The following is a 23565-nucleotide window of genomic DNA, read 5'->3' on the forward strand; positions in this document are numbered from 1 at the left end:
TAACGTTCCTACGGTAGAGATACGAATGTTTTTCCTCTTGCTGAATCCCCAGACTCATGAATCCACAATCTAGAATGCTTATTTTAACAGAATAGTCATCTGATCTCAGTTTGGCTATCCCATACCCAGATCTCCTGGCAGCCACAGAGTAACTCTTGCTGGTACCTGTGAGAGAAAACAGAGGTTCTGTTTGAGTATGGTAGAAGATAAAAAAAGGAACCTGGTACTGCATTTCACATCTTAAAATTTTTGGTTTTTATTTAAGAAAAGTGTTAATAAATTGGTAACTTTATTAGCATTTGAAGTCTTAGGAACTATTTTTGTAGCTGATTATAATATTACATTCTTAATAACTAAATATATCACAACTACATTCTATTATATTTTATTACAGTGGTATTTATCATTATTAACAACTCATTATTTTTACCTCATAAAATAGCTATATATATATATAATGCAGTTTTTAATAGCATTCCATAAAAAGAGAGAAAGAATAAGGATTATTGACCATCTTGGATTATTTTTCATGAATCCAGTGTCCTCTAGTATATAATTTTAGAAACTCAAGTTTATCAGTTTAAATCAAATGATCAGTCTTTGCTGATTAGAATAGTATTCTCTATTATCCAGTGTATTCCAACTCTAATTTTAGGGTATTTAGGAATTTGAGTTTGTAATCAGAAAGCTCTGTGGTGGTATATGAGTGGAGACAAAGGTCTTGTGGAACCTGGAGGGTTGTCTCTCATGTTTTAAGATACATCTTTCTAGTGGTCTCAGTTCTCTTACCCCAGAGTATTACTTTTTAGTTTATGAAAACTTTAAGTCCCGTCACTAAACCTTTACTAATTGTGTGTAACCTCCTTGGTTACACTTAGTTCCCACTGGACTATAACCAAAATTCATTCCAGTCTCTCCCATCATCTGGAAAAAGTTAGTTAAAATCTCCAGACCTTAATTATGTCTGTGAATATGTAAAATAAAAGAGTTAAACTAGATGTCCAGCTAGAACATTTTATGATTTTAGTTGTTTATATATTCTTGGAAGCAGTATCAATACACAGTGGTACCTTACTGAAGTTAAGTGAGTGAACATACTATTACCTATCTACACGTAGTTTCCTTGGCACAACCAATCCTTTCAGACTTGACAAGCTTATCTTGTTACTATGTCTAAGGATTAGTTCAACTAATATGCCCAGTCAGAACCATTTCTTCTCTCAATCACAAGGGCTCCCCAAACACAGCACTGTTTCAAATTAAGAACCCTGCCGTAGAAGAATCTCTCAATATGGTGCTGAATTGGCATGGGTCATTAATCTTAATTTCTAGACTCTCCATATAGGTAGATGTGTTTGGGATGGTTGTTCTTAAAGACAAAAGACTTAACATCCAGGATGCCTGGGTGGCTCAGTCAGTTAAGCATCTGCCTTTGGCTCAGGTCATGATCCCAGGGTCCTGGGATCGAGTCCCTCATTGGGCTCCCTGCTCAGTGAGGATCCTGCTTCTCCCTCTGCCTGCCACTCCCCCTGCTTGTGCTCAGTCTCTCTCTCTCTGACATATAAGTAAATAAAATCTTTAAAAAATATATTTTGAAAAACCTTAACATCCATAGCATTAGGTGGAGCAGAGGTCAGTAGCTCTTGAACTGATTAGTAAATACCAAAGAATTGAGAAATATAAAGCAGGAACTTTGGGATGCTTTGAGGAGCACACGTCAAACCACCACAGCCTCAGATGTTGTGCTAAAGAAGTAAGAGGGCCAAGAAGAAAACATTAGTCAGGTCTGGAACTCCACTCATTCCAATAATATGCCTGGCAGAGAAATTACTACCTGTTTTGCAACATAGCCTTAGGGCAAGTCTGGGCAAGCTTTGGGTGGGCAAAAAATTGGCTTCCCAAAACTGACCTGGTTTGCCAAGCCAACCCACATTCATGCCTCACACATGGAATCTTCCTTTTTCCCTCTTTTCTGTCCCCTTTTCCTTCCTACTTCCTTCTTTCCTTCCTCACTTTCTGCCTCTCTTCCTCATCCTGTAACCTCCTCCTCCTCCCTCTCCCCCCTACCCCTGCCCTATCTGACTGTTCCTCTCTTTCTTTCTTTTTCAGAATGATTTGTGGAAATGTGGAATATGTTTGTCAGACAACTGCATCAGGGACAGTTAAGTGGAAGCCAGAGGCATGAGTCTTGTGGTCGTCATAAATGCTTGGGCTTCCCCACCTCTTCATTTGTTTATGTTAGCTAAGTACTAAAACCAAGGTCTTTACTAATTTATAGTCCAAATACACATATGAGGAAATGTGTTTGTGTGTATGTGCAAGTATATATGTGTGTGAATCTGAGTTTGTGTAAACACTGATGGATGTTTTTCCAAATGAACTGATGATGACCTCTAATTTGTGGTTTAACAGAAGGAACTTTATGTCCTACTTTTTCTCTGGAGAAATTAAAAGATTACTAAGGATGGTGGTAGGGCAGCACTGTGCATATTTGTGTGTGAGTATGTGAGTGTTAGGTAATATTGGGTGGAAAATTTAGGGATATTTTCCTTTGTAGTATTCCAAATAAATCTGCTTATGTCGTGGATGGTTACTGGGAATGAATATCTTTCGTCATGAAGGCCTTCTTAATTTCCAGAAAAATCTTATAATTGTTTATCAGTAAGGTCTTTAAATAGACTTGGTTTCATTAAAAGTAATAGCTACCTTTGAGCATTTACTCTGTCTGGCATTGCCCAACACTTTACATTCTCATTTTTTAATTCTATAGATGGGCATTAACATCCCCAGAAGAAATGAGATTTGGGTAGGCTAAGCAGTTTGCCTGATGTAATAGAGCAAATACTTCGTACAACTGTTACTTGAATATAGATCTTTCTCTAGCCACAGGACACCTGCCATTGTGACGTAAAGGGACTCAGATAGATATGGGGCTTATTTTAGAATTTTTCTCCTTTGATGAGAGCTTGTCTGTAAAGGTGCCTGCTTTTTGTGAACTTTAAGCTAATGTGAAAATTTGGTAATTATTATTTTACATTTTTAAAAAATCTTATAGTCAGTCTAAACATACTCATATGCCATGTATAGACATTCTTAGAAAAGGTTTTAAAGTAGATGTGAGCAGCTTTCAGATACTGAATCATAATCATAATGGTTATCTGCTTTTAAAGAGGGATGTAGCATCATTTTCTAGACTTCAGATAACTTTCAAATATACACCTAAACCTGCAGCAATATTTGGAGGTAATATTTCCTGATATATAGTCATCTTAGAATGAAGATAATAGTTAGTGCAGACCACACAGGAGTAGAGTCTGCTTGGGATGCCTGGGTGGCTCAGTCACGTTAAGCATCTGCCTTCGACTGGGTCATAATCCCAGGGTCCTTGGATAGAGCCCCGCATCAGGTTCCCTGCTCCACGAGGATCCTGCTTCTCCCTCTCCCTCCACCTGCCGCTCCCCCTGCTTGTGTATGCGCGCTCTCTCTCTCTCTCTCTCTCTCAGAAATAAATAAATAAAATCTTTAAAAAGGGGTGGGGGGACAGAGTCTCCTTCCTCACATTTGTCTTTGAGGTGTAAGGCAAGGATTAGGGGACTCATTGAGTAAATGTTGACCCAAACTACATGAATTTAATGATCCAAATCCTTTTTAAAAAAATGTTTAAGGTTGGAAAACATTTTTATTTCCAACCAATAAATGAAGTTTTATCTGTTGAAAGCCTATCGTGTGCTATGTGGTGCTTAGGTCTTGCATCACACAAACCTGATGCAGATCTTAGAACCACTCTAGGGATTGGCCTTTTCTCAAGTCAGGTTCTTTGGGTTGCAGAAAAAAGAGTTCCTCCTCTCATGGTGTCTCAAAAGTGGTGAGTTATTTTAAGGGTAGATGGAGGCTTTGTACATTAAGGGAACCAAGAAACTCATGGTATTGCTGTACAGTAAAGCCTTACAAGAACTTCAGTTAGAACTCTGTCAGAATGGGAAGCAATTCCAGAAAATCACTCTTTCCACTCCAGGAAAGAATGATATTTTGCTGGCATTAATTTTTCTTTTAAGTGTTTGGTAGCATTCACCAGTGAAACAAACTGGCTCTTGGTTTCTCTTTGTTGAGAGGTTTTTGATTGCTGATTTAAACCTGTTCATACTGATTTATTCAGATTTTCGATTTCTTCATGATTCAGTCTTGGTAAGTTGTAAGTTTCTAGGAATTTATCCATTTCTTCTAGGTTATCTAATTTGTTGGCCTGTAATTGTTCATAGTTATCTTACGGTCCTCTGTGTTTCTTTGGTATCAGTAGTAGTATCTCCTATTTCATTTCTGATTTTATTCATTTGAGCTCGCTCTCTCTCGCTCTCTCTCTCTTTCCCTTTCCCTCCTCTCTAGTTAATCTAGTTTGTTGTACTGGTTTCTTAGTCTCGTTCTTAGTTTGTCAATTTTATCTTTTCAGAAAATCATTCAGTGTCATTGATCTTTTCTATTGTTTTTCTGATCTCTATTTCATTTATTTCTGCTCTTTGTTATTTCCTTCCTTCTACTAATTTTGGGCTTAGTTTGTTTTCCTAGTCCTTCAGATATAAAGTTCGCTTGTTTAAGATCTTTCTTTTTTCTTAATGTAAGTTAAAACTACTTTTGCAATATCCCATAGGTTTTGATATATTGTATTTCCATTTTTGCTTGTTTCAAGATTTTTTTTTCTCTTTTAATTTCTTCTTTGACCCATTGGTTGTTCAGGAGTGTGTTATTTAATTTCCACAAATTTGTGAATTTTCCAGCTTTTCTCCTGTTATTCATTTCAAAACCATTGTGGTTGGAAAAGATAGTTGGTATGATTTCAGATTTCTAAAATTCGCTAAGACTTTTTGTGACCTATCATATAATCTATGCTGGAGAAGCTCCTGTGTGCACTTCAGAAGAATGTGTGTTCTGATGCTATTGGATGGAATGTTCTGTATATGTCTATTAGGTCCATTTGGTCAAAAATACGGTTCTAGTCTAATGTTTCCTTGTTGATTTTCCATCTTTATCTATTGTTGAAAGTGGGGTATTAAAGTCCCCTACTATTACTGTATTATTGTCTATTTCTCCCTTCAGATCTGTTAGTATTTGCTTAATATATTTAAGTGCTTCAGTGTTGGGTACATATATGTTTATGATTATTATATCTACTTGATGAATTAACCCCTTTATCATTATGTAATGATCTCCTTTGTCTCTTGTTACTCTTTTGGCTTAAAGTCTTTTTTGTCTTGCCTAAGTATAGCTGAGCTACCCCTGCTTTGTTTTGGTTTCCATTTGCATGAAATATCTCTATCCGTTCACTTTGAACCTACATGTATTCTTAAAGCTGAAGTGAGTCTATTGTAGGCAGCAAATAATTGGGTCTTGTTTTTCTTTGTTTTAATCCATCCAGATTCTGTATGTCTTTTTAAAAATTTTTAATGTCTTATTTATTTATTTTATTTATTTTATTTTTTTAAAGTAGGCTCCATGCCCAGTGTGGAGCCCAGTGCAGGGCTTGAACTCACGATCATGAGATCAAGAGCTGAGCTCAGACAAGAGTCGGATGTTTAACTGACATTCACCCAGGCACCCCTGGACAGTTTTATTATAAAGTGCCTTGGAGAAGATTGTTTTGGATTTAAATTTTTGGGAGACCTATTAGCTTCATGAACTTGGATGTGCAAATCTCTCCCCAGGGTTGGGATTTTCTCAGCCATTATTCCTTTAAATAAGCTTTCTACCCCCTTGCTTCCTCTCTTCTTTTGGGATGCCAATGATGCAAACATTGTTCTTAGAATGGTGTTCTATAAGGCCCATAGGATTTCTTCATTCCTTTTCTGTTTTTTTAATTCTCTGATTAAATCATCTGATCTGTTTTCTAGATCACTGATTCTCTATTCTGGGTTAACTCTGCTGTTGAAGCCCTCTGTTCAGTTCTTTAGCTCTGTCATGTATTCTTCAGCTCCAAAATTTGGTGTTTTTTTTTTTTTAATGTTTTCTATATCTTTTTTGAACTTCTCATTTTGTTCTTGTATTGTTTCCTGATATTATTAAATTTTCTACTGGTGTTCTCTTGTAGGTCTCTGAGCATCCTTAGGATGATTATTTTAAATTTTTGTTGGGAAATTCTCTGGGGCCAGTTACTAAGGGTTTTACTGTATTCTTTTGGTAGAGTCACATTTCCCTGATTCTTTGTGATCTCTGTAGCCTTGTGTAGGTGTCTGTGCATTTGAAAAAAGTCACCTCTTCCAGATTTTATGGACTGACTTCATTAAGGGAAGACTTTCACCTATGGATGGGGTACACTAGAGCATACTGTGACCCCAGGTCTGGTGGTACTGGGCACCGAGTGTGAAGGCATGTGGCAGCACCAGGTTGGGATGGGAAGGACATGATATCTTTTTGGCTCAGGCTACTAGGGTCCATAGCATTGACAACTATGAGCAGTTGTGTGTACTTGGTGAGCACAGTGGGGGTCCATAGTGGCTTCAAGGGCTGTAGGGGTTCTCAGTGGCCTCCAGGTCCGGTGGCTAGGGACCAGGGCAGGCAACAGTGGCAGCTGGAGCTGGTGATGTACACATACTCTGCTACTGGGGCCAGCTGCAGATGCCTGTGTAATGGCAGGAGCTGGTTGCACTATACATAGTGGTGGGGGGAGGGGGTACAGGCAATGTTGGCTGGGGCATCTGCAGGGGGCCCTGGCTGTTGGCGTGTTCTTCCGTGGCTGCACAATTGCCCCCTAGGCTTGTGCGTGCAGGGCATACAGGTGTATAGCTGTAGGGACTAGCTGCAGGTAAACACGGTGGTGCAGGCTAGACAAAGGACAGGGCCTGATCTGGGCCCACAAGCAAATGGGGAGACCCTGGCTGTCAGTTTATCCTCCTGTGGCTCCACAGTCTCTCCCTGGGTATGCACATTGCAGTTGAGGTCAGGGACAGTTGTCAGGTCATTGGGTGCAAGTGCACAGAGTGGCTAACTTTGAATGTGCACATGGCAGTGGGGGTCAACTGTGGGGGTTTGTGCTGGTGTCTTGAGCTCTTGCAGCTGTAGAGGCCTGGACTGGTTGCTGGTGTGGTTCCAGTCTCTGACTGGGGTAAGGCAGGGGGCAGGGGGTGGGGCAGAGGGACTCAGGTGGCTGGCATCACCAAATGAGAATACCTGTGGGGTGAAAGCTGGTGAAATCTGCAGGCGTTCTGTTGCATCTGAGCTGACCATTAGTTTCTTCAGTAGCAAACTCTGCTGGATTAGTCTGCGGATCAGGCCCCCCACCCCCACCCCCCGTGACCTGTGATTGCTCCTGCTGCCTGGCTGCTATTGGTAGCGCCTGCCTTCCTACCTGTCTCCGTCTGTCTCAGCTGTGCTGGCCTGGGTAGGGTGAAACCAAAGCAGGACTTTTGTGTAGTGTCCCAAAAGGCTGGGTAAGCTGATTGCTTACCCGTCTATTCCTTTCCTGACAAAGGGAACTCTTTCTATTGGGAAGTTCTTCTTCGTGAGAACAGTACTGGCTGGGGGATGGGATGATACAGGAAAATGAAGCTGTCTTCGTTCCCTTCTTGTGTGATTTCAGGTGTTTTGTTCCACTATGTTACTAAAGAATGCCAGAGCTCTCCTAGAGCTCATCTTGTTTGTGAGTAGCTAACTGTTGATCTTTGTTGTAGAGGGGAAGGAAGCTGGGTTCTCCTATGTCACCATTTTGGGCTCATCTGTTGTTTTGTGGCTGATATTTTTCAGCCTTCTACTCCAGTTACACCACAAATCCCTCATCTACATTTAAGACTCCTTTCTTTTCCCTTTGGGATAACATTGGCTAGAGCTCAGTCAATCTAATTTCAACATATCTGTTTTTTGAAAATTCCCTAGTAGCCTCTTTTGTCCATGCTTAAATGATGATGTAAGTCTAAAAGGGAGACTTCTAATACATTTATCCATTTTTTTCATGTCAGTACAATGAAAGTATTAGGGGACTCTTCACTTTGAAAAGTTTTCTCAACTGCTCTGTTACCACTCAGCTAAGGACATCTGAAGGTGAGAATCAGTCCTATATTGAGGGCATCTAGTGTACATAGAAATGTTACAACAGGCTCAGAAATAGATGCATAGTTACAGCTGCAGCTCCTTCAAGTCACCAGCTGAACAGGTCCTGGAAGAGTGGAATCTGGTTTTTTTGTTTTGCAACATCAGCTCATTGTTCTTTAATACCTTTTAACGTGAAAACGTTAAATAGTCTTCAGTAACTGAAGGCACCCTATACTATCAGGATTAGTGTTGAAATCTTCCAGCCCACTGAGTAGACAGCAGATAGTTCTTTGATAACTCTCTGGAGAGTCTATGGGGGGTGGGGGGAGACTAACCACATGACACTGCTTCCCTTATTTGACCCACCTCTGAACAGCGTGAAGGCTTAATTCAGTCAGTGAAGAGATTTTCAGAACTCCCCTGCAGATTGGTATGAACTGGCTGCACATCAGATTTAGCTGGTGAGATTTTTTCTAAGATATGACCCATGCCCGAGAAACGGGGAGGGTCAGAAACTATATATATTTATATTTATATTTTAAATTCCTCCAGTAATTTTGGTGAATAGCCAGGCTTTGGAACCATGGCCCAGAGCATCAAAGAGAAATGTAGCCCCTGCTCTTATCTTATGAACTTTACACTACTGTCCAGAGCAATGCTGTCCAGTTTGGTAGATGGTAGCCAGTAGCTGTGTATGGCCATTGAGCACTTGAAGTATGAGTAGATCCTTGAGATTTCAAAGACATGTTGACATACAATATTTTGAACATAATGGGTCATGTAGAATTTTTCCTTATTTCACCTGTTTCCTTGTACATATTTATTTATTGTATACAGTCGATGACATAATGAAAGTGTTGTGATTTTTTTTTAAGATTTTATTTCAAGTAATCTCTACCCAATATGGGGCTCAAACTTATAACCCTGAGATCAAGAGTCACATACTCTACTGACTGAGACTGAGTCTCCCTTTGAGACTTACATCATCATTTAAGCATGGACAAAGGAGGCTACTACTGCCCCCCTTTTACATACTTTAATGTAGCTACTAAACATTTAAAATGACATATGCAGCTTGCATTATATTTCTGCTGGACAGTTCTGATCTGTAAGGCATTTGTCCCGTGGGTCAGGAATTTTGAGTCATAAAATTCTGAAGTTTAAGGAATCTTGTAGATGATACAACCCTTTCATTTCATAAATGAGGATACTGGCACCCAGGTGGGTGAAGTGACTTATTTAGGTCACCAGAATTGATGGCAGAGCCAAGATGTCCCTGAGTTGCATATACTTGTATCCCCATCCAGTGCAAGCGTCTCTCGCCCATGCTGCCTGCGTTCGTCTGCAGTAGCTATACTGAGTGTTTGAGGGTTCCTACAAGTCTGGGACATAGCAAGTTTCACCACCTACAGCCCCTACTGCAGTTTCTGCTCACGGGCTCCTGTCTGCATAGCTGGTGCTTCCAAAATTCATGACTAAAGAGCCATCTTTGGGCCTTAAGCTGCTGTCTGCCCTTTTCACCATCTCACATTAATTACTAGCTTTCACTCGCACAGAGCTGTGGTTTTGGTGAGGTTTTGGTGTTTTTCCAAAGCATGGCTCAAAAAACTAACAAACAAACAAAAACTTCCTAGCTAATTAAGATGTGGGAACCTTAGGGGTGCCTGGGTGGCTCAGTTGTTAAGCGTCTGCCTTCGGCTCAGGGCCTGATCCCAGGGTCCTGGGATCGAGCCCTGCATTGGGCTCCCTGCTCTGCTAGGAGCCTGCTTCTTCCTCTCCCACTCCCCCTGCTTGTATTCCCTTTCTCGCTGGCTGTCTCTCTCTTTGTCAAATAAATAAATAAAATCTTAAAAAAAAAAAGTGTGAACCTTAGAAATTCCTTAATAATGTTTTCTAATAATGTTTTCCCCCGCCTCAATGTCTACACATCCTGGTTTTCTCTGGCATCTACCAAACAGCATTCTTTCTCTTCCCTTCTCCAATACTAGTTCACTCTTCAGGAGGATCAAGTGCTGATGGTAGCGAGCCACTCCCTGGCTCCTGCCCCCAGGTGCCCCAAACTATTTGAGAATTTTACAAAAATAATGTTATTGTTAGCATCCAAAATATTTCTAGGATCCTCTCCTTGCCTCCATAAGAATATTTGCTGCTCTAAATGGTGCATTCCAGGAACCTACTTCCCTGAATGATTCCAAGTCTGTTGAGATCCATGTACATATGTGTCCAAAATGTATGAAAATTCATTTATGTGTGTCAAAGTCAGTGAAGACACAGAGAAATACGTGGCTAACGTCTTTGCATTTTGATGTATATCCTTCTGGATTCCTTATATTTAAACTGTCTTTTTAAATGAAATAGACTAAAATGGAAAATATAAATATTGGTTTCTGAAAATGTTTTATATGTATCTATTTCTGTATCTTTCTCATCTATCGATTATCTGTTGTCTGTCAACTATATACCCATGTTAGTTTTTAGCTTTAAAAAAGTTTGAAGAAAATCTGCCTTAGGGGAACTGTCAGAAATAGATTATTACACTTTGTAACAATTCTTCTGATTTCTTGGTCGACTGAATAGGGAACACTTCCTCTAAGTTTGCAGATGTGACGACATCCTTCTTTCACAACTTCTTCCCACAACTCCCATATTGGTTTTTTTTGTCTTTTAAAAGTGTAGGTAGAGACATAAAAAAGGGGGAGGAGAATGATACTAATTCTTATGGACATCTTGATAAATTATCAGAGGCCTTTTCTTGGATGGCTCCATTGTGTCTGGGCCAGACCTGGCTGATGTTCCTCCTCACTGATGCCATTCAGCAGAAGAGGCCAATAGAATGTCAGCTCGTCAAAGGGCTTGCCTTGATGGAACCAGACAGTCAATGGTACATTAAGTGAAAGAGGTTGTAGAAAAGTTCGGGCACCAGTTCAGACACTGTCTTTCATGTATCATGCCTCCAGCTTGTACTTGGAGGTCTGTAGCCAATGAGACTTGGCTTATACTTCTGAGCAATAGGACTACCAAACCAGTAACTGAAATTTAAAGTGAAAACTTTATTAATGATATATAAAAGCAGAACACAATTCTGAAGGAGAAGGTATCATGAGAAATATTTCTTCCCTATGCAATTCTGACACTTAAGTCACCCACTCAAGATATAGAATATGGCACTTTTTAAATTGCTGATCCAGAATAATTGAGCCACCATTTGCCATCTCAATGTGAAAGGAACAAAAGTTACCTAAAAAGACTGAGGCCAAAAATAATTTACATTTTTTTATTTATCCTTCATTACATCTATTCTACTTATTGGAGAAAGAAAGACATGGGCATACTCTGCTTCAGTTTCTGATAAAGCCAGCAAATAAGCTTGCTTATATATTTCTGAACTAAGAAAATACAGATAGTTCTAGTTCTAACTGACAGTGCTTCTTGCAATAAAAACAAAATTTTATGTTTAGAATGGTATTTCAGCAATTTCCTCACTGAAAGTGAACAGAATATTTTTTTCCAGCTTCTTAGTAGTAAAATGTAATTAAAAAATAACCATTGTGGGGGCGCCTGGGTGGTGCAGTCGCTAGGCGTCTGCCTTCAGCTCAGGGCGTGATCCCGGTGCTCTGGGATCCAGCCCCACATCAGGCTCCTCTGCTAGGAGCCTGCTTCTTCCTCTCCCACTCCCCCAGCTTGTGTTCCCTCTCTCACTGGCTGTATCTCTCTCTGTCAAATAAATAAATAAAATCTTTAAAAAAAAATAACCATTGTGATCACTGTTTATGGATTTCAGTAGTTATTGTCAACCGTCATGATCAAATTTAAATATATCTTTCTTCCGGGGCGCCTGGGTGGCTCAGTCGTTAGGCATCTGCCTTCGGCTCAGGGCGTGATCCCGGTGCTCTGGGATCAAGCCCCACATCAGGCTCCTCTGCTAGGAGCCTGCTTCTTCCTCTCCCACTCACCCTGCTTGTGTTCCCTCTCTCACTGGCTTTCTCTCTCTGTCAAATAAATAAATAAATAAATAAATAAATAAATAAATAAATCTTTCTTCCTACTTATAATTTTAGCTCAGCTACTATAGTCATACGTCTTGTTTCCTATATGTAGTAAATACTGTTTTCATATTAGAGGTGTTCAGAAGCTTCTTAGCTTTCAGAGAATGACATCTGGTAGATTGGGAACATGCGAATTTCAGTACTATTCTTTCACTCTCAAAATAGAAACTGTAATACAGATCTTTCATTTCAATACAGTATATATAGCAGGTGATGTGGTTAAGTGGAAACAGCTAGGAGTTTTGCAGTATTATTTATTATTTGTGACCACTAGTATGGATATTTAACATGTTCATATGTTTGAAAATGTTGCCACCTTGGCCTCATGAGAACAGAATTCTAATTAATCCAGCTGCTTAAATACTATTCTTAATTGCTCTCCTATTAGATCCCAGGACTATCAAGGAGATTGTTAGTTTTGATTTGTTAGTTACTTGTTCCTGTCTGATGAGTTCGAACTTTTTAATTGTTGAGTTTTTAACTGTTTCACGTGCCTGGGAGAGAAAAAAAATATCAAGGGATTGTGTTTTCTACTCCTATGCACTAAATTTGTGCTGACACTATTACAATTAAATTCACTGGTCAGACCTCTGGTAATTTGAGATGTTTTAAAATTTCATTTTTATACAACTGTTATATATTTGGGCAAAGTGGCATCTGTAATTTTTATCCTAGAGTGATTTATATCCTGATATTGAAAGAGATTTTGATATTATATACTCAGAACATAAGTTTTAATACTAAGAAATACCCCTTTTATTTATATGGTTGAATGACCTTTTTGAGATTTACAAAATAATCATATAATGTTTGTCTTTTAGAATTACCCCTGAACTCTAAATTTATAAGATTCTTTTTTTTTTAAGATTTTATTTATCTATTTGAGACAGAGACAGAGCACAAGCAGGGCGAGGGGCAGAGGAAGAGTGACAAGCAGACTCCACGCTGAGCGCAGAGCCTTTACACCGGGCTCTATCCCAGGACCCCGAGATCATGACTTGAGCCGAAGTCAGATGCTTAACCAACTGAGCCACCCAGGAGCCCCTGTAACATTCTTTTAAAATATCTCATAAGCATCTGGCTACTATCCAAATCCTTATTTAGTCTTATACAGTGGAAAGATACTGACCATCAAATAAATCTTTAATTTTTATGAAGAAAAAAGAACCATATATCTAGCAAATGTACTCTCAAAATAGCAATTCTAAAAAAAAACACAAAACCCTATTTAATGCAAATCACCTATGAAAAGGGCTTAACCAATGTGTTTGTTATCTGAAACTATAAAATAGAGCTATCCTATCACTTTCCTTTTGATGTATATTATCTAGGTTATGTAATCATATTGCATATGTATGTCATTATATTAAAATCCATACTGTCTTAGGACTGAAAGACCCTTAGCAATCTTCTACTACACCAGTGCTTCTCAGATTGGATTTACCTGCCCGAGCTCTAAAACTTGCTTAGCATGATTATCCCATAACAAATGGAAATCTCCGGAATTGGACCCCAGGCATCAAAGGTTTAAAAATTCCCCAGGTGAGTCAATAGGCAGCCGAGCGTAACAGTAAGTGGCCTAGGCCAGTGATCCTCAAATTTGTGCATAAGAACCACCTATAGAATTTGTTACGTGGATTCTTGGTCCATATTCCCAGAGGATCTAATTCAATACATCCGGGCTTGGGTCTGAAGAGTTTCAAAATCCCAAGTGTATGGACTGAACTGAACCCCACCCCGCATTCATATGGTAAAGTAGGGCTTTTAGGAGGTAAAGTTGCTTGAGATCATAAAGGTGGGGTCATAATCCTGTAGGACTGGTGGCCTTTGGAGAAGAAGAAGAGGGAAAGATCCATCTCTTTCTGCACATGCATGCACCTAGGAGAGGCCATGTGAGGACACAGTGAAAAAACAGGAAGAGAGCTCCCCCAGAAACCGAATTTGCCAGCACCTTGATTTTGGACTTTCTAGCCTCCACGACTGTGAGAAATACATTTCTGTTGTGTAAGACACACATTGTATGGTATTTTGTTGTGGTAGCCCAAGCTGACTAATATGCCAAGTAATGCTGATGCTGGTGGTCCATAGACCACATTCTGAGTACACTAGCCTAAGCCACATCCCCCAGGAATTCTGTTTCAATTTGTCTGAGGGTAAGTGCAGGGCATCATTATTTTTTAATGTTTCCAGGGTGATGCTGATGTATAACCAGAACTGAGAACCACTGATCAAGACCAATTGCTTCAACTTATAGCTAAGGACACTGAGACTCAAGGAGGTTGAGTGGTTTGCCCTAGTTATCATGTATGCTATTGCTGAATTTTCCAGATATATGAGGAGAAAAAATTTCTCCTCGGCCCACATGCTTAGTATGTGGAAGATTTAGTCCTAGAACCCAACACTCTCCATTTCTACGAGTGGCCCATTCATTTCTCCCCAAACAACATTAATTTAATTCAGGTAGATTCACTTGAAGTGGCTTTTTCATTGCAGTACAATCCAAGAATGTTATATTTTATGTTCTAGGTCTACTCCATAATTGTTGCTATTTGTTGTGACATGCTTAATGATTGTTCATGAAGTGAGATTTTATATATATATACACGTATGCACACATTTATATGTATATATGTGCATGCATGTGGCTGATCTTCACACTGTAGTAGTAATGTGCCCACTATGAATAGAAACACTGCCATCTGGCATTATCCTTTTTTTATTTAAAGATATTTATTTATTTATTTATTTATTTATTTATTTATTTATTTGAGAGAGAGAGCACGAGCAGGGAGGAGGGGCAGAGGCAGAGGAGAGAGAAGTGCAGACTCCCCGCTGAGCAGGGAGCCAGATGTGGGACTCAATCCCAGGACCCTGGGATCATGACCTGAGCCGAAGGCAAAGTTTAATCAACTGAGCCACCCAGGTGCCCTAGCATTATACTTCTTGCAAATAGCAGGAAACGTAGAAAATTGATTCATGCAATAAAAATGTGAAAATTTGTTAAAACTTTTGAATGCCTTAAAAATCCCAGGTATAATGAGGATAAATGACTCAAGGAAGGCAAAAGTTTATTGAGGATTTTACTCAAGGACAGAAGCTTGGTTAGGTTGCAATTGTTAAATATGTAGTGATGAGCATAATTTGCCCACGTCAGTGGAAAATTGTATGTGGCATACACTATAGAGTTTAACAAGGCTAAATGAAGGGTGTCATCAATTTACATTTTGAGTAGGTATTTGATTTCCTCCCCAAATAAAGCTTACTTCTCCTTGTGCATCGATATTTTGTTAATGGAAAGAATGCAAATTTACATTTTTAAATTGCCACAGTTCATGTAAAATACAAGAACCTCAAAAGGAGAAGTGAGACTTTTTTTGGCCAATGATGCAGCATGGAGAAGCGGGAAAAAGAACATGTAGCTAGGACCCAGGGGCCTGACTTCTCTTCCCATCTCTACCAGTAAATTAGCAGCGGGAACTGGCAATCACCACCTATGCTAACCTCAGTTTCTTAGGAAAATGAAAGGGTTGGCATATGATTATTCCAAGGTTACTTCTTTCTTCTTTCTTGCATGGATGAGAAGTGCGTCAAAGAAATGCTGGTTTTCTAACAATGCTGTTAGATTGTAGTTGGGTTTTTGTATTTTGCTGTTTTAGCTTTTTTTTTTTTTTTTTTTTTTGCCTTTTTAGCATTTTTAAAAACACCAGTGTTTTCAACTTGGCCATGAAGAGCAAAAATGACCACCCCCAAAATGGAATTATTTATAAAAATCATAAAAACTAGAATGCAGAAGAAGCAATCTGTGTTCTTTGGAGTTAGTTTAGAAAAATGTCCAGAAGAATATCATTGGGTTACATACCTAGGTTTAACATCAGCAGACTGGCAATTATTCCTATAATCCAAAAGATCATCTAAAAAATAATATCAATGCAAAACAGCCATGATTTTCTTTGCTTAATACAGTTGATCTCATTGGCAGAAGAAAAAGTCCTGAGTAGCCTAGCTGTTAAATGTTTCATTGGAATTTATTATTTATAATACTTGGGCAGCAGAAATTTGAAGTGAAACATTAACTACTGAAACAACTTCACTAGTTCAGCCAATACTAAAATCAAGTACTACTTCCCCAAACTGCATATCCAACAATAGCACTTAGAAATAAATATATTAATGTACTGGTATAAATGAAAAGCAATCTTCAAAATATTGTATATAATTATTAAACCAGTACAAACATGGTAAATTAACATATTATCTAAATTTAATGTTTCATTTGGTTCAAGTGCCCATTTAGTAACACTTCCACAGAATGGTGGTTCCCAAACTTTCTGTATATTGGAATCACAGGGCTTTAAACACCCCAGTCAGTATGCTTTGATTGGCATAGGCCACCAGAAGCTGGCCACCAGAAGCTCTAAAAGCTCCCTAGATTATTCTAATGCTATGGAGCATTGGTTCTAACTTTGGCTGCACACTGGAACCATCTGGTATCTTTAACAACATATGGGATGCCGAGGCTTTATTCTAGAAAGAATTAAACCAGAATTTCTGAGAGTGAGCCTAAGCATTGCTATATTTTAGGTACTCCCCCAGGTGATGCTAATATAGGATTAGAATTACTACTACAGAATATTGCCAAAGCAACTCCTTATCCTCCTAAATATGTTAGCATAAAGTCCCATAAAGCTTGGCTTCCAAACTAATGCAAACCTGGCCTAATCTCAACTAGGTGAGTGGGGTGCATGAAGACAGAAGTTGGGCTATTTCTTGGAGTAACACACTGTAATAGCACATGGACATTGGGCAGTCAGATTCCTGGGCCATGAACCTGTCCTCAGAATCTTCTTAAGGCAATTCTTCCTCAATTGCGCTTTTCTGGAAGAAGCCAGAATTTGGTAAAAAGAGGAGGATTAAGTACCTCAATGAACATCCATTTCTAAACTCCTCAGTGATACTGATAGTTCTTTACAGTTCTCAAAAGCCACATTTAAGAAAAATATTAATATTAATATTAAATATGCTTAAACTACTTTTGGTTCTTTTCATGACTCAAAAGAACAAACAATATCAGTCATTCATGTTGCAAATGTCAATAATCATTTAATTTCAGAGAATAGTGCTGTCACTTGGTAGGTGTATGGGACACCTTGGGTAGTTTATTTTATTTTGGTTTTGTTTTGTTTTCTCAAGAGAGGGAGGAAGGGGGAAGGGGGCAGAGGAAGGTTATTTTATTTTGTTTTTGTTTTGTTTTCTCAAGAGAGGGAGGCAGGGGGAAGGGGGCAGAGGAAGAGGGAGAGAGAGAATCTTAAGCAGGCTCCAAGCCCAGTGTAGAGCCCGACACAATCTCACAACCCTCACAACCTTGAGATCCTGACCTGAGCCAAAATCAAGAATCAGATGCTTAACACACTGAGCCACCCAGGCACCCCCACCTTGGGTAGTTTTAAAATAAATCAGTAAGTGATATAAAAATCATCTATTTCAAAAGTCAATTGAGAATGGAGAAGAACTTTCACCTGAGGACTCTCAAACTGAAAGTAGGGGTTTTAGATATGAAGTTAGTATAGACCAAGTGATTTAGTGGAACGAGCCTGGATTTGATATCAGAAAACGTAATCCTATGTGGTCTGAGCCACTTATATCTTGGGAAATCCACTTCAACTTTCTGAGCCTATTTCCAGTCAAACGAGCATATTAATGCTGACATCAGTGCCTATGAGGATAAAATAAGATATGAATGGAAGTGCCTGGCATACTTTATCTGTTAGAAGATTGTAAGGCCAGGAAATATGTACCTGAAAAAGAATTATATATAAAAGTCTTAAATTGTGACTGAGGATGGAGAGGGTATAATTCAACTATGATTAATAATATAGGTAAATGTTTTCTTTTTTTTTTTTTAATGATGAAAACTAAGTTCAGAAAGCTTGAGTCATCTGGAGATAAAGCAGTAACAACAGAACAGTCTGGACAATGGAGAGGGGCCCATGGGAGCTGGACAAGTCAGGGAGGCTGAGGGTGTGAGTCAGGGGGGTTGGAGAAGCCTGTGGTGGATATGTGGCCAGGGCTGAATGCTCACAAGTGGAAGGGAAACTGAAGACTATTACTGAGTAAGTACAACTCAAGTGCAATCGGACTTGAGCAAACCAAAATGATCATACCTTTTCAGTGACTCAGGGATGAATCTTTTAGGTGTAGGGTAAAGCAGTTTTACAAATAGACTATTCGGCCTGAGGGAGAGAAAGAAAAAAGCATTTCAAGGATAGAGGCAGTTGTAGGGTCATGGACCAGCTGGCTCGTTAGTAAAACCTAAAGGGCAAATTTGAGTTTAATGAATTAAACAGGGGAACAGAAACCATGCACTTTTAACAGCCCTATAAAATTGGGGACCATTAGGCTAGAGTCAAGAATAAATTGTAAGGACAACTATGTATAGATAGATATAGTTTGTTTTGTTTATATATACATATATTTTTTTGTTTTGTTCAGACCAAAAGGCATAGAAGGGGTGCTTCTATTTGAGATGAATAGATGACAAAAGAACTCATTCCTTTTTTCTTCCTTATCATGAAAAAATAACCCTTCAACTGAAAGAGTGAAATGAATTTTGCGAGAGCTAACTGCAAACTTAGGTGAAGAATTTGCAAGAAAAGTAACTTCTCTAGTCTACAAAGATTACATCTCAGCAAGGAGAGTTTGCAAATAAGGACTTTCATCTCAAATCAGCTCAGAGAGAGATGAACACTAGAAGACCAGAGATGGACAAGTAGAGTTCCAATTTTCAAAAAAGCAGCGCCTAAATTCCTGAAACCAAGACAAGGAGCTTTTTACAGATCGTGAGCAAAATCAATAAACCTATTCTTACACTTAGAAAAGGAAGAAATCCAGAAGTTAACAGGAATTTACTAAGTATTCATTTCCTTTTTTTGACAATGTTGCTACGCCAGTAGAGCAAGGGCATCTCATAGACAACACATTTGTTATTTAAGCTGTATCTGGGAGGAAGAAGTTGCTTTTTCCTAATCCCTTGGCCTGGGTATAGGTGGGTAACTATTTCTAATTTCCACGAAGATGCCAAGCACGCGTGCACTTTAGCTACTGCTCTGGGACAAGAAAAGAAAATATGACTAAGTAACACGTGAGTCCTTCATTGATGAGAATATTCATTAACAGCATGCTAATTCAGTGGAAAGTGCCCGAGAATGAGGACTTACATGATGACATGGCATACAGACCAAATTTGCAGAAGACATAAAATTGGGAGGTAGAATTACTCAATTAATTAAATCAGTGATATTCAACCTGTCAACGAGCTAAAAGAAGAGGCCTGACAGCACAATCAAACTTAATAGAATCATGTTAAGGGATGAACACCAACTAGAATGAGTGTAGGCTGGGAAGGTGTGTCTCGGAGTAGTCATGAAAAAGACTTGACTACTTCAGACTTTTAGGAGATTGTAATCCAGGAGTCATTAGGGTAATACTGCTAAAGGATTTACTTGAGGAAATACAGTAATTAGAACAAAGCCATTAAACATCTTTTTACTCTGTTATTTGGATGAAATCTTGAGTTTATTATGGGGGTCAGATTTTAAAAGGGACAATGGTAAAGGAAACTGCCTTCTAAGAGGTTTTCAGAAAGGATGAAGAAAAGCTGGTGGAGTTGGTAGGTACCCAGGCAAACTGAAGCACTCTTCTGTGGAATCAAGGTGCCAGATGCTTCCTGGAAGACTCCAGAAGTCAAAGTTGCCAATCTTTGAGGCCTTTTGTACAGGGGGCTTTTGCAAGAAGTAGATGTTATCCAAAAGCAGATTCTAGATCAATCGAAGGCAAAACTGGGGATGAAGGGAAGCAAATGACAATGGTACTGTCACCTTTGAAGAGTTCTAAATCCTGGTTGCACGATATGATCACCTGGGAAGAGATTTTAAATGCTGATGCTTAGACTCTAGCCTTAGAGATTCTGATTTTTTGGTTCTGGTGTAGGGCCCTTATTAAAAAGTACTTTATCAAAGTCCGTCTGCTGATTTACTGTTCTAGGTTGGAAAATCACTGACCTAGATGACTACTTGTTGAGAAGTTAAATAAATCAAACCAGGTGTTTTTTCTAAGGTGTCTTCCAAATTCGAGATCAATGGAAATTAACACTTCTGGATTACCTTCTACAGCTAGGCACTTCCACAATTAATCCTCTTTAATAATTGAATTAATACATGTAAATCCCTTAGTACAGTGTCTGGCATGTAGTAACTCAAATATTAGTTATTTTTATTGTATAACCATTCAGTGGAGGTACTGTATCTCTACATTACCGATGAGGGAACTGAGACTCTGCAGTTTTCCAAGGCCTCTAGTAATAAATTGCAAAATAAGGATTTAAACCAGATTAAACCCAGTTCTAAATCAGAGAGCCCTTTCTCCTCTGCTCCACAGGTCACCTTTAAAACTTCTGGAAATCTATGCAAATCAGTGGTTTACCTGAGTGAACATTTAAAAAATTTAATAAAACCACTTCCTCTTGACCTGTTTGTAAGGATTCTCTCTTCAAATGCATTTTTCGAAAAAGAGAAGCATAAACGTAGACATCCACATTTTTTCCTATGTGGCCTAATGTGGACAGTCTTGAGAACCTCTGAGGACAGGGGAAATGGATAAAAGTGGCCCTTTAGAATTCTAACAAAGCACTTTGAAATAAAACGAAGAAAAACTCTGCTCTCTGGTAAAACATCTGCAGTTCTAATGAATGGGTAAACATCTGTCACTTTTGTACGTCTAGCTCTGGTAGATTTGATGACATGCCTACACGGACGTTGGCGAAGGCAGGCCTCAGGTGATGGCCTGGTCATAGAGGGCACTTCCCTGGAGTCAGGATGGACCAGGCTGCGTGCAGGGGCTGCTTTAAGAAAATAGAGGAAACTTCTTCAAAGAGGTTGTGACTACTAAGGTTGCAAATCCTCCACCTGAAAAACTCTGAGGGATCAGAGGTCTCTCTCCTCTTCCTCCTCCTCCCTCACCCTCCTCCCCACAGGGGCCTAGGAGATAAGGTAAATGAAATTTCCTCTTGAAAGCCGCATACATCAAATGCTCTGTCCCTGACCCCTTTACCTTTGATGATTAAACTCCGTTGTGTTTGCAGGGTTCAGTGCGTTTGGATTTAGTGATCTCCTTAGTGCAGTTAAGGGGAGAACTGCTTCTAAGTAGGTGATTTCCTCCCCTCTCTCTGAGAGTAAAACCGAACGCAGGAGAAAAGGAGGAGTAATTTTTTTGGAGAAAGGGAGGGAAGTGGGCAACAGCCCTGGGGAGCAAGGTTCTCAGCATTTTCCTCGATTTCCTTCCCCAGGCTGTACGGAAGCATCAGCTCCTCCCCCGCCTGGGCCTCCAAAAGTATCTTTCGGAGTGGAACCCAAAGCTTGTGGGTCGCTTAGAAACTAAAGCAACTCGGAGCCAAAGAGGACTGGCAAGGCAGGGGTGCGTGGAGGGGAGGGGTGCGTGGGGCCCCAGTGGAGGGGAAGGTCGAACGCAGCGCCCAGCCGGGAGTCCCCCGAGAGGAGGCGGCGAAGAAGGCGGGGCCGGCCGGAGGTCGGGGTCCGGCGTAGGGGGGGTCCCCCGTTTCCCCCTCCCCATTCTCGCCTCCCCGGGCTCTGGTGACGTTGCGGTTTCCTCCTCCCTCCAGCCGAGCCTCAGCGCCGGCCGCGTCCCGCCCTCCTCCCCCTTCGCCCACACCCCTCACCCACCCCGCCCGCCCGGCTCGCAGTAGCGCCGCCCGAGGCTGCAGAGGCGCATCCCGTGGCGCGGCGCCCACCGGCACCCAAGGCGCGGCGGGCGCGCTGAGGGCTCGGCTCTGAGGGCGCCGGGGGCCCGGGCGCCCTGGAGTGAGGGGGCCGAGAGGGGGGCTCCGAAGCCTGGGCCGAAGCTGGGGAGGCGACGCCCGAGAGGACGAAGCCGCGGCGGGGAGCGGTAAGCGGAGGGGCGCGCGGCGGGCGCCGTTCTGGGCCCCGCGCGGCGCAACTTTCTTCCGGGGTCTCGGGCGGGTCTCTGGGCGCCAGCGGGAGGCGGAGAGCCACGTCCCCTGCAGGGCGCGGAGCGCCGCGGGCTGCTCGCCCGGGCCCGGCGCGCCTTGGCTGCTGGAGGACGCGCGAGCCGTGGAGCCCGAGCCGTGGGCTTGCCGGGTCGGGGCAGCTCCGTTCCCTTCCCACCCCCTGAGCGCCCGGCGCAGAGTCGGCGCACCATAAGGTCGCGGAGATCGCTTGCGGTGCCTCGGCTCTGGCCGGCCGCGCCGCGATTTCCCGGCCAGCCCGCGGGACTCCGGCTTCCCTCCGACGGGTCGGGCGGCACAGCCTCAGGCCCTTCTTTCCCTGCGTGCCCCGCTGGTTAGGGAGGGGGTGGTGATGGTCGCGTGTGCGGACTCCTCTGTGCGGCGGCAGCTGCTCGGCGCGGCTGCGGAAGCCGGGGAAACCCGTCCCGAGCCTCCCCCAGATGCTGGATTCCAGCGCCGCGCTTGGCTCCACTGACACTCGGAGAAACTGTGGGTAAACCTCACTCGCAGGCAGCTCCTGGTGGTGGTGGTGGGACGCTTGACTCACAGGCTGGGAAGCTCTGTAAGCAATGCCACATGGGCTCGAGATCTGTCGCGGCTGGAATCTGAGCTTAGTTTGTGACCCGGGAACCTTCTCGTTTTCATCGCTCATTTGAGGCAGCAGCCTCTGCTTAGGTGGGCTGCCATTGAAGCTTGAAACCAAACCTATTGCTTAAACGCAGGAGGGGAGCCTCATTTACCTGGAATTCCTTAGGTCAGGAAATGACGCTTAGTTTCGGGGGATCTTCATGTAATAAAGTCCTTTAAAATTTCGTTAGTCATGGTAAATGATACATTAAATTTGAGAATGGACGTTCTCACTTAGAAATTGTTTCAAAACAATCTTTTCAGCATTTTTGGCAGAATTTAATCTATCAGGAATTCCCTTTTCTTCAGCTTTTTAAAAGTTTATCAATAGTGATAATTTTTGAAATGATATCTATAGATATCTATGATATCTATAGAATATTCAGACAGTACTACCAAAATGGGATCACAAAAATGTAATGCCCTTGGAAGAATAAACTACAGGATTATCTAGTATTTGTCTATCATGTGTTAACTTTTTTCTTCTAAGGTCACCATATAGGCACAAGTCCTTTTATGAAGCGTGTAGGTTAGATGTATTTTAGTAAAAATGAGAAAAGATGAAATTTAATGCCTCTGTCATCTACTGACCCTTCTATGTGGGTACGGCAAAAAGTGCAAGACAGTGCTGGTAATAGAGGGGATATACAGAGGTAGATAAGAAACTGTCCTAGCTCTCCTGGAATTCTCATTGTAGGATGGGAGAAAACATGAAGAAGCACCTGAGACATTGAGCCTGGGAAGTGTCATTTTCCATTGATTGGTATATCATGTCAGTGTTAAGTTTCACCAATTTTTGGTTAGTAAAGACAGTGGCCTGCAAAGTACGTTTTTACATTC

The 23565-nt window shown here is 41.0% G+C and overlaps 1 protein-coding gene across 5 annotated transcripts in view; it reads left to right on the forward strand.

Annotated features, from left to right (window-relative positions):
- DSE (dermatan sulfate epimerase) overlaps window positions 1–23565 on the forward strand; it is a 147196-nt gene that overhangs the window by 44386 nt on the left and 79245 nt on the right. Inside the window, exon 1 of one of the 5 annotated variants that reach the window (XM_040627676.1) lies at window positions 21877–22019. The exons of the other annotated variants lie outside the window; for them this stretch is intronic. The gene's annotated coding sequence lies outside the window, so the exon portion shown is untranslated. Of the gene's footprint in view, window positions 1–21876; window positions 22020–23565 lie in introns of those variants that run through there. 5 annotated transcript variants of the gene reach the window in all.

This window comes from Ursus maritimus, unplaced genomic scaffold, assembly GCF_017311325.1.
Source record: "Ursus maritimus isolate PB19 unplaced genomic scaffold, ASM1731132v1 scaffold_13, whole genome shotgun sequence".
Taxonomy (NCBI): Eukaryota; Metazoa; Chordata; class Mammalia; order Carnivora; family Ursidae; genus Ursus; species Ursus maritimus.